This window comes from Triticum dicoccoides, chromosome 3B (assembly GCF_002162155.2).
Source record: "Triticum dicoccoides isolate Atlit2015 ecotype Zavitan chromosome 3B, WEW_v2.0, whole genome shotgun sequence".
Lineage (NCBI taxonomy): Eukaryota > Viridiplantae > Streptophyta > Magnoliopsida > Poales > Poaceae > Triticum > Triticum dicoccoides.
In genome coordinates, this window is record NC_041385.1 from 532,793,794 (window position 1) to 532,802,673 (window position 8,880).

Genomic DNA, 8,880 nt, shown 5'->3' on the forward strand with positions numbered 1-8,880 from the left:
CACCCCGGTGTGGCCGTCATGACCCGTCATATCACAAAACCCACACCTTTACCAGCAGTGGTAAGGTGGCCTCCAAGTTGGACTGAACGAAGCAACCATCATTTCACTGGAACGCCTGTTCAAGCCCTTTCTTCCGTTTCTTGAAGAAAACCTCACTCTAGGCTACTCACTTCTGCCATTTTTCTTCTATACCGATGAAGGAAAGGTGGGCGAATCAGTTATGCTGCTATATTTTCATTCCAAGAATCTTCTTTTTGTGAAGCACCGACCGATTCTCACATCCTATTCTTTTCCCGTTTTCATTGCGATTGTGGTTTCCTTTCGATTGCTTTTTGTTTATCAGTTCATTGATGGATCCTGGAGCGCTAGGCAAAGAGCTGCCGGCAGACAACCCACTGGAGACAGCGATCTCTAGGAACCGAGCACCGACCAACGAGTTGACCATGTTGGCGAGCCAACCCATGGAGAGGAAGAACTCCAAGAAACAAGCACTGGCCAAAGAGTTGATGACGTTGGCGGACGAACTCCTCAAAGAAAGTTGGAAGAACAGCAAGGGCCCCACCGTGCCTACCACAGGAACTCTGATGGCCACCTATGCGAGGCTCAAGGTCGAGTTTGAGGAGATAGTCGCTGTTGAGAAGCAGTATTCCCCTGGCAAGGTGATGGCCCCCATCGAGGACGAGGAGCTGGCCCCCGGAGGGATGAGATACCCCGGTGAGTTGCACAAGGTAAAAGATAATGGCTTATTACCATAGTTGTGGTTTTTGATTATTTGCAATGTGCTTGCTAATAAGTTAGGGTTGTGCAGGTGCCGGTGGACGTCCTTGATGATTCCGATGTCGCGGCCCATCCTGTTTGCATCGCCCAGGAGATCGATTCTGATGTCGTTGTCCATCCTGTGGACATCGCCCTAGAGATCGATTCCAATGTCGCGGTCACTCCTGTGGACATCGCCCCAGAGATTGATTCCCATGCTGTTGTCCGTGATGTGGTCATTGCCTGAGAGATCGATGACAAGAAATAGTTGGTCGCGCTAATCCTTCAGGGTAGTTTGCATTGCTATGAGTTTAATTACTAGAACGATGCGTCTTATCAAACCATCTTAGGGCTAGTACACTATCTTGTGTGGGCGGTACTCTCTACTTTTGTTTGATAGTGAATCATGTGAACCCTCTCTGAGTTATGGAAACAGATGTATCCTCACCTGCTTTTGATGTAATATATGGCATGCTTAGATGTAAGTTTGAACTGTTTATCATATCAGCAGGGCTTGTTTGATGATTCTTGGTGTTAGTAGGCTAGGTATTGTGCGAGCTATAGTACTTGCAAAACACTCGCCGAAGAGAAACGTTGGGGCTGAGGAGCTCGTGGTACGCTTATACTTATTCGTCGTTGATCGACCAATAGCCCTAGCTCCTAAAATTGTAGGCTTAGCGATAGATCAGACAATAGTCAACACGGATACATTCAGGCCTCATTTGGTTCATAGGGTAGGAAAATCATAGCAAAATTACAGAGACGTACAACACAAAGTCATAGTAGTGCAGAGACATACTCCCTCCGTTCCAAAATAGATGACCTAGGCCGGCTAGTTTGGCCTAGTGGGTTTCAGTGATATGACGTTGTACAGTGCTGTCCAGTCTTCGTGTGTGGTTGCAGTATTGCGGGTACAGTAAGTTTTCTTGAAGAAGCGGAATTCAACGAAGTCATGATGGTTCCTTCGTCCGAATAACTTACAGTGCGAAAGGTTGGGCCTGCGATATGATCGGGGTAGACCAGGATAATTTTGTGCATGGCAGGTGGACCAGGATGGTCGACGTCCCACATGTCAGCGAATGAAAGTATTCTTTCTGATATAGAGGACGGTTAACAAGTATTCATTATTTATTTTTGATGAAAGCTATTGTCTCCACTGTTACGACGGAGGAGTGTGAAACACGGTAGCCCAGTGAACTTGGCATGTGCACCACTCCCGCCTTCCTGATGTAATGCTACCATACTGTTGACTATAAGGTTGGCTATAAGGTTACAACTTTTTCTCACTTTCTCTCTATCTATTTCCTCTCAAATGTTTTTTACCTTTCTTTTTTTAGACACAATTGTCTTTTAAGCCTTTTTTCAGAATTTTTTTTATACCTAGGAGCACGTGTAGAGACGGGCTCTTGCAAAGCCCACTCCTTGAATTTGTCAATGCCTATCTCTCCTCCACATAAGCGGGCTTAGGCCTTGTACAATGGGAGATGCTTAGAAAAATAAACCAGGCTTCTCTTAAGCACCGGTGCCTATTTCTACAGGATAGACGCTTAGTTAAGCGTCTATCCTGTACAAGTAAGCATCGGTGCTTAACAAAAGCCTGGTTTATTTCTCTAAGCATCTTCCCTAAGCATCTCCCATTGTACAAGGCCTTATAGCCCAGGTTTTAGTACATGCTATGCATGCATGCGGCGGGCAGCTGGCGTCTTGAGGGGCCAGGGCGGTCAGAGCGGGCTCCGGAAGCGGTCCGGACTCCAGCATGGCCCACCGCACGTTATCACCATATATTTCTTGGAGTCCGTGCGCGGCGGGCGGGTGATCTCTTCTCCCTCCCCCGTTTCTCTCTTCTCAGCCGACGCCCGCCGAGCGAATAGATTTCGGCTATCGACGGTTTATTCAATTACAGTCCCACATGTCAGTGAAATAGCAAGACAATGCGTGTACCCTCTGGTGAGCGGCGCGCGAGCCGGACTGTCGGGGGTGCGACGCGTACGAGTTGTAAGTGTGCCGCCTTTTCCTTTAGAACTTGCGAAGCGTAACATTTTCGCGTGATAGATCGATAGATATCCAGAACAAAATGACGAGGGTGGTGCTTTCCCGCTTGTTAGGCGGGCTAGTTCGAGTGATATGACGTGCTACAGTGCCGTCCACTTGCTCCATTTTTATGTAAGCAAGAGTTTACAATCTTACGCGGGAGGAGTGCGAAACACCGCAGATCTGATTTTGATCGAGGGATGACTGTTCCCTGCAAAATAATGGAGGACTGTTAGCGATTATAACATGATAGTTAGGGCATCTCCAGTGCTGGCCCACAAATTTACACCGGCATTTGTCCGAGGACAATGATGGATGCCATCCGATGCTGCCCGCATACGTTTCAACAACTATATGAACTAACCGGGCGAAATTCGTGCAAACAAAGAAAATTTCAAATTAACCGGATGAAATTCATTACATTTTGAAAACTTTTCCTACACACTGGACAAAATTCATTACATATTTCGCACAAATCATACTAAAACCTACTGTAAACCTAATCTAAATGATCGCCGGCGCACGACCACCATGTCCAGCCATGAACCCGAGAAAGCCGACCATTGCCTTTGCCTCCTCCTCTGCCTCGATAACCTCCTCCTCCAGAGCACAAGGTTCTGAAGATTTCCGCCTCTACGTCACCGTCAAGCGGCTAATCGGCCGCCGATGTTTACCCCACCAAGCTTGGCGTCGACTGAGTGGAGTAGCGGTGGCCTTCCTGGGACCAGAGCGGCAGCGACCTACCGTGTACGACTCTTCCTCGCTGCCGGTTGTGCCCGCGCACGCGCGCTGGCTTCGTGGTCATGGCGGCGGAGGGCGGCCGGGGGGGTGCCGGCGATCTCCATCGTTTACTCCTGCGACAGTACGTCGAAGAGAGTTTTGGAGCGCGCCCGGAGCGGAGCCGCCGATGTCCCTCGTCTGCTCTTGCGACAGTACGTCCAAGAGAGCTTCGGAGCGCCAGGAGGCCATGGTTGGAGTGGTGCCGACAGAAGGAAGGGACCGGAGGAGAATAAGTGTGGGTCTTTGCTATGGCTGGGAGGTGGGGCTCAAGTTAATATAGCGGGCAAATGGCAATGAGCCACGGCAGACGGATGGACAACTGGCGTCGGAGTAGGTTTGTCAGGTGTGAATGCGGACGCTGCTTCAGTGACTTTACTGCAGATGCGTTGGGTTACTGACATGTGGGCCCAACGGGCATCTGGCCCGCATGTCAGTGACACACCAATTGCACCAGCAGTTAAGTCCGGTGAATGCGGCATTGACGTTCTAGAGAGATCGTGACCGTTTCAGGCGGGAAGCGTGCCCTAGCGATGGAAGGGGTTTCAGTGTGCAGTGGCACTAAGATCGGTCGCTCACGATAGTACATACTCCATACCATACTTCCATAGTACCCTCTCTAGCTAGGATGTTTTATAGATTGTTGTTGTGACGGACGATATACATGCGCAATGCACTCCGAGTATGACCGTTGGTGTTGAGTCAGGTGAATACATGCTCGGCGTTCGCGTAGGCCTCCATCAAACATCTAAACAGTAATGTCAGGCACCGTCGGGGCACGCAGGTGATGGGCTCGCTGTTTGCGTTGCGCCATGAGCAGGACATTGATTTAGAGGGCGACGTGCATGCATTAGCATGCTTTGACAGCGTGAGCATGAGCGTCTGACGCGAAGTTTCATTTTCATTTGGCTGACGAGGGTGCGTTGCAGCGACGAGTCCGTGGTTTGATTCCCCACATATGCATAATTTTGGTTTTTACAGTATTTCTTTCTCCATTGACAGGTAGGCCCGCGTAGATAGATAAAGAACACGAGCTGATGAGGCGCATGCGGACTGTTTGACTGGTCAACCAAACAAATACGGAGCTATATGCTGAGCAAGTGACCATATAATCACCATATCTCGTATACAATGATCAAAGTGAGCTATCAAGACAAGTTCGATGACCGCCAATGCATTTTACTCGGTAATAAATGACTAGGATTGAAGGGGAATCCAAATTTCCTTCGTCTTCTGTCCTTGAGCTCTTGACAAACCAATGCACTATACGGTTGTCCGACCACTCCACCCCAGAGCTCTCACCAAGCGTCGTTCATGCCACCGCACCGCACACTAACCGGTAAGGCAGCGATGGCATCCCGCCGCGCCGAGTTCCTCGCCGCCCACGACCGCACACAAAATGGTAGGGAAGCGATGGCATCCTACCGTGCCGAGTTCCTCGCCGCTCGCGACCTCACAACTATGTGGGAGGAATTTGAAGATGCGAAGGCCGAATGGGTGGTAGAGCAAGAGGCGGCCAAAGCCGCACAGAGGGAGCGGAAAAGTCAGAAAGCACTCAAGAAAAGAGAGGCCCGCCGCCGCAAGATAGAAAAGGACGCACGCGCTGCTGCGAAGAGGTCGGCGGAAATCCAAGCACGGTGGGGTGTCGCCAACAAAGCCGGGAAGGAGAATGACGGCGTCTGGCCAGCATGTGAGAAGTAGTAGTACTAGTAGCTAGTGTGTGTGTGTGTGTCTGTGTCTGAGTACGAGCATGTACCAGTACTACTAGTCACTACTGTAGTTTTTAGAGAAAATTACCAATACATTAGCCTAGACTAAATGGAAAAATTCCTATCCTATGCATCAAATGGCATCTCTTTCTCTATAGGAATTGAGATGCATGTCATCTCACTTCCTATTATTTTCATATTCCTATAAAATTCGTATCCTATGAACGAAAGGAGGCCTCTGTTGGAGTAACTACTATAGCTAGCAGTACTGCTGGTACAGTAGTTTTCTTCAAGAAGCGGAATTCAATGAAGTCATGATGGTTCCTTCGTCCGAGCAACTTCAAAGTGGGAGGTGGGCCTGTGATTTGACGGCTCATTAGTCATTGTTACTGCGGCGCGACGATCGGGGTGACTCACCCTTGGAGTTCTGCGTGCATGGCAAGTGGACCAGGATGGTCGACGTCCCACATGTTGCTGAACAGAAGTATTCTTTCCGATATCAAGGAGCAAGGAAACCGCGTGGTATAGTATTACTGCTGATTGGTTCTAAAAAAAATAGTATCACTGCTGATTTATAATTATTTTTTATTTCTGATGAATGCTAGCGTTTCAACTCTTACGGCGAAGAGTGCCAAACACGGCACGTGCTGGATGTCCCACACGTCAGCGAAAGGAGTGGGACATGAACAGCGTGGTAGAGCCCAGTGTAAAAAACAGTGTGGTAGAGTGTCTCCACTTCTTCCACTTCTGGGTCAGAGACCACACGTAGTAGTACTTAGTGGTATGAACGATACAAAGTGCGACCTGGAGAGAAAGACACTTCAAGTTGGAAGGTCTCGGGGCATACACGTAAACAAATATAAAAGTTAATATGTACCTCCAACTAATATAGTAGTAGCAGAGTACTTAGGCACATACTCCATAACATCACCGTGCCTTGCACGTACAACATTTAGTGGTAGTACGTAGTAAGAGATAAATGCCTCCCAAGAGTTCCCTTCTCGACCTACTTTTTGGTGTTTGGTAGAGTGTATGGAGGGTGCATGAGTCCACACTAGTTTAGCACAAATACATTATAGGCATGCATGAAGAGAGTATGCATGAAGAGGGGTGTTGACTTGAGCATGCATGAAGAGGGAACAACTATGCTGAGACGAGAACGCAACCAAACACACCCTATATGCCACGCATGTTCATACCATTTGTGCCTTTCTACTTCACTTACTGCGCTACATTACTCAGGTTCGTACGCCCACTCCTGGGTATGTCTCGTAGTTCCAGTCCCACTTGTTCTTCATATAGATGGAACGATCCTTGCATGACACGTGCACCTTGATGCTAGATGTCTCGCTGTTGGCAAAAGGATGAACAAAGCTCGCGTAAAAAATAGAGTGGAAGAACATAGATTCCCGACGACCGAGAAGGAGCAAGGAACCTCGTGGTGGAGTGTCTGCACTCATAATATTTAATATTATTCAGCGATATAAAATCAACCAATCATCTCCACAGTGGACTGGAAGAGTACGAAACACGGCAGCCGAGTGTAGTTACATCATACTAGTACTACATGGCTAACCCATGTTATCACCATATTTCTTGGCTTCTGTGCGACACCTATATCTAGTAATCCAGTAGCCTGTATCGCTTCTCCCTCCTCGTCTCTATCAAAGTGCGACGGGCTGGCGTTTTTGTTGTCTATTGAGGTCGGTTAACTCATCACATGTTAGAGACATGCCAAGAGCATTCTAAAAAAATTCCTTTCACGTTCTGTTTTCAAAAAGAAAAAAATCCTTTCACGTACGAATTTGACTGTATGCTTTGAGCAACTTGCATGTCCTATATTGCTCCTGTTTGATACTCTAACTTAGCTAGAGGTTAGACTAACTCATGACTAACCCTGAACTAACTGTAGCCAAAGAGGTGTTTGGGTGACAGGGTTATATTGACAATAAATGCACTTGATGGAGAGAGAAAAGTGATTTTTTAGTGGTCCCAATGAGAACTATCTCCAGTTAGCACCTCTTGGGTGGGATAGTTTTTTTTGGTGGGTTCGGTGCAACTTGCTCCAATTTAAACCCTCATGCTTGGATACTTTAGGGCTATTTGAGCCCCAACTAGCTCAAACTAACTCTAACCCATGGAACCAAACAGGGCCTATGGCTAGTCTCGACGCGGAGCAGTCGCATGCACCGGGAAGCGGCACTCTCTCGGCCGTCGCACCACTTCAAAGCCAGTGCCAGTGAGAGGTCGCATCCACTCTGCCGGGCATTAATGCGGCACTGACGCTCCAGGGGACACTGACCGTTTCATGCAGGAAGCGCGCGCTGGCAAGGGAGTATAGGTTTTGAACCGTTTCAGTTGTAGTACTAGTAGTTTGCAAATCTACTCAATTATTGCACTCAGTTTCCTAAGAAATTGTGGTAAAAAAACGTTACTCCAAAGCCCGCTTCCCTTCTCCTTCCTCTTCCACCGACCGCGCACGTCCGCAGGAAGCGACCGGTCAACCCTTATATAGGAGTGCTAGCACAAAAAGATGCATGCATGACCACTAAAATTTCCATATTAAAGCGCCACTCCGGCGGGAGTATGGCGTATGTTGTTACCTTCGGCCGGGCCATGGCTACCGGGCGACGGCGACCAGAGAAGAGGCGGTGGAAGGGGAATGAATTCAGCTACTATTTGGGTTCGCCTTCTGTCTTAAATAAATGCGTAGCATCACGTGTACCCGCGGGTGCACAAATTCTAACATACGTGTCTGCTTAAGTGGGCGTCACGTAATAGGTGTGTGTGTGTGAGAGATTCTGAGAGACAGAGTGCGTGTGTGCGACTCTACTCTTCGGACATGTACTCAACCTTTTGCACCGGGATATAAGTATAATGGTATTTACTTTAGCTAGTGATTTATGTGGCCATGTTAACGTGGTTGTGTCAAAAAAAAGTCACTTCCTGTAGGTGATTTGCGTTAGATAATTACAAGCAAGATTCTAGTGCATTGCACGGAACATCAATATGCTTTTTCTTACAAAACACCTATTGTGATTGACCCATGCATTAGTAATCCCATGTGTAAAAACTAATGGTATCTCGAGAATTTTATCGGAAAACTGGTATCTCGAGAATGTCATCGAAAAAAATGAAAGATGAGAGATAAGGCGAGGAGGAGTGGAGCGTGGTGGTGACTGGTGGTCAGAAAAGGCGGAGGCATGGGGATGGACGGCGCCGGCAGGCGGCAGCGGCCACCATGCTAGATTGTTCCAGAGACTTCCTTTTTTAATTGCTGAGCAATGAGGTTGTGGGAGATAACGATATGGAGAGAGGTGCGGGTATCTTTTGTAAAATTATCATAGTTTGCTTTCTATCCGTCAGATATAGATCATACGGTCTGTATTACAAGATGGAAGGCACACCATCATCGCCAACTCATTTTTTTTATAAGGGTACAGATGATAAGTTTGCTGACTACTAAAGTAAAGTGGAATTTTTCCATGTTATGCAAGTAAATTAAGGTGATTGTTTATCATACGGGTAAGGTTGGATGAAGGGTGGTAGGAATAAATGCTCCGCCTAGAGCATGTGTGTGTGAGATGGAGTCTTAGTGTGTGTGTGT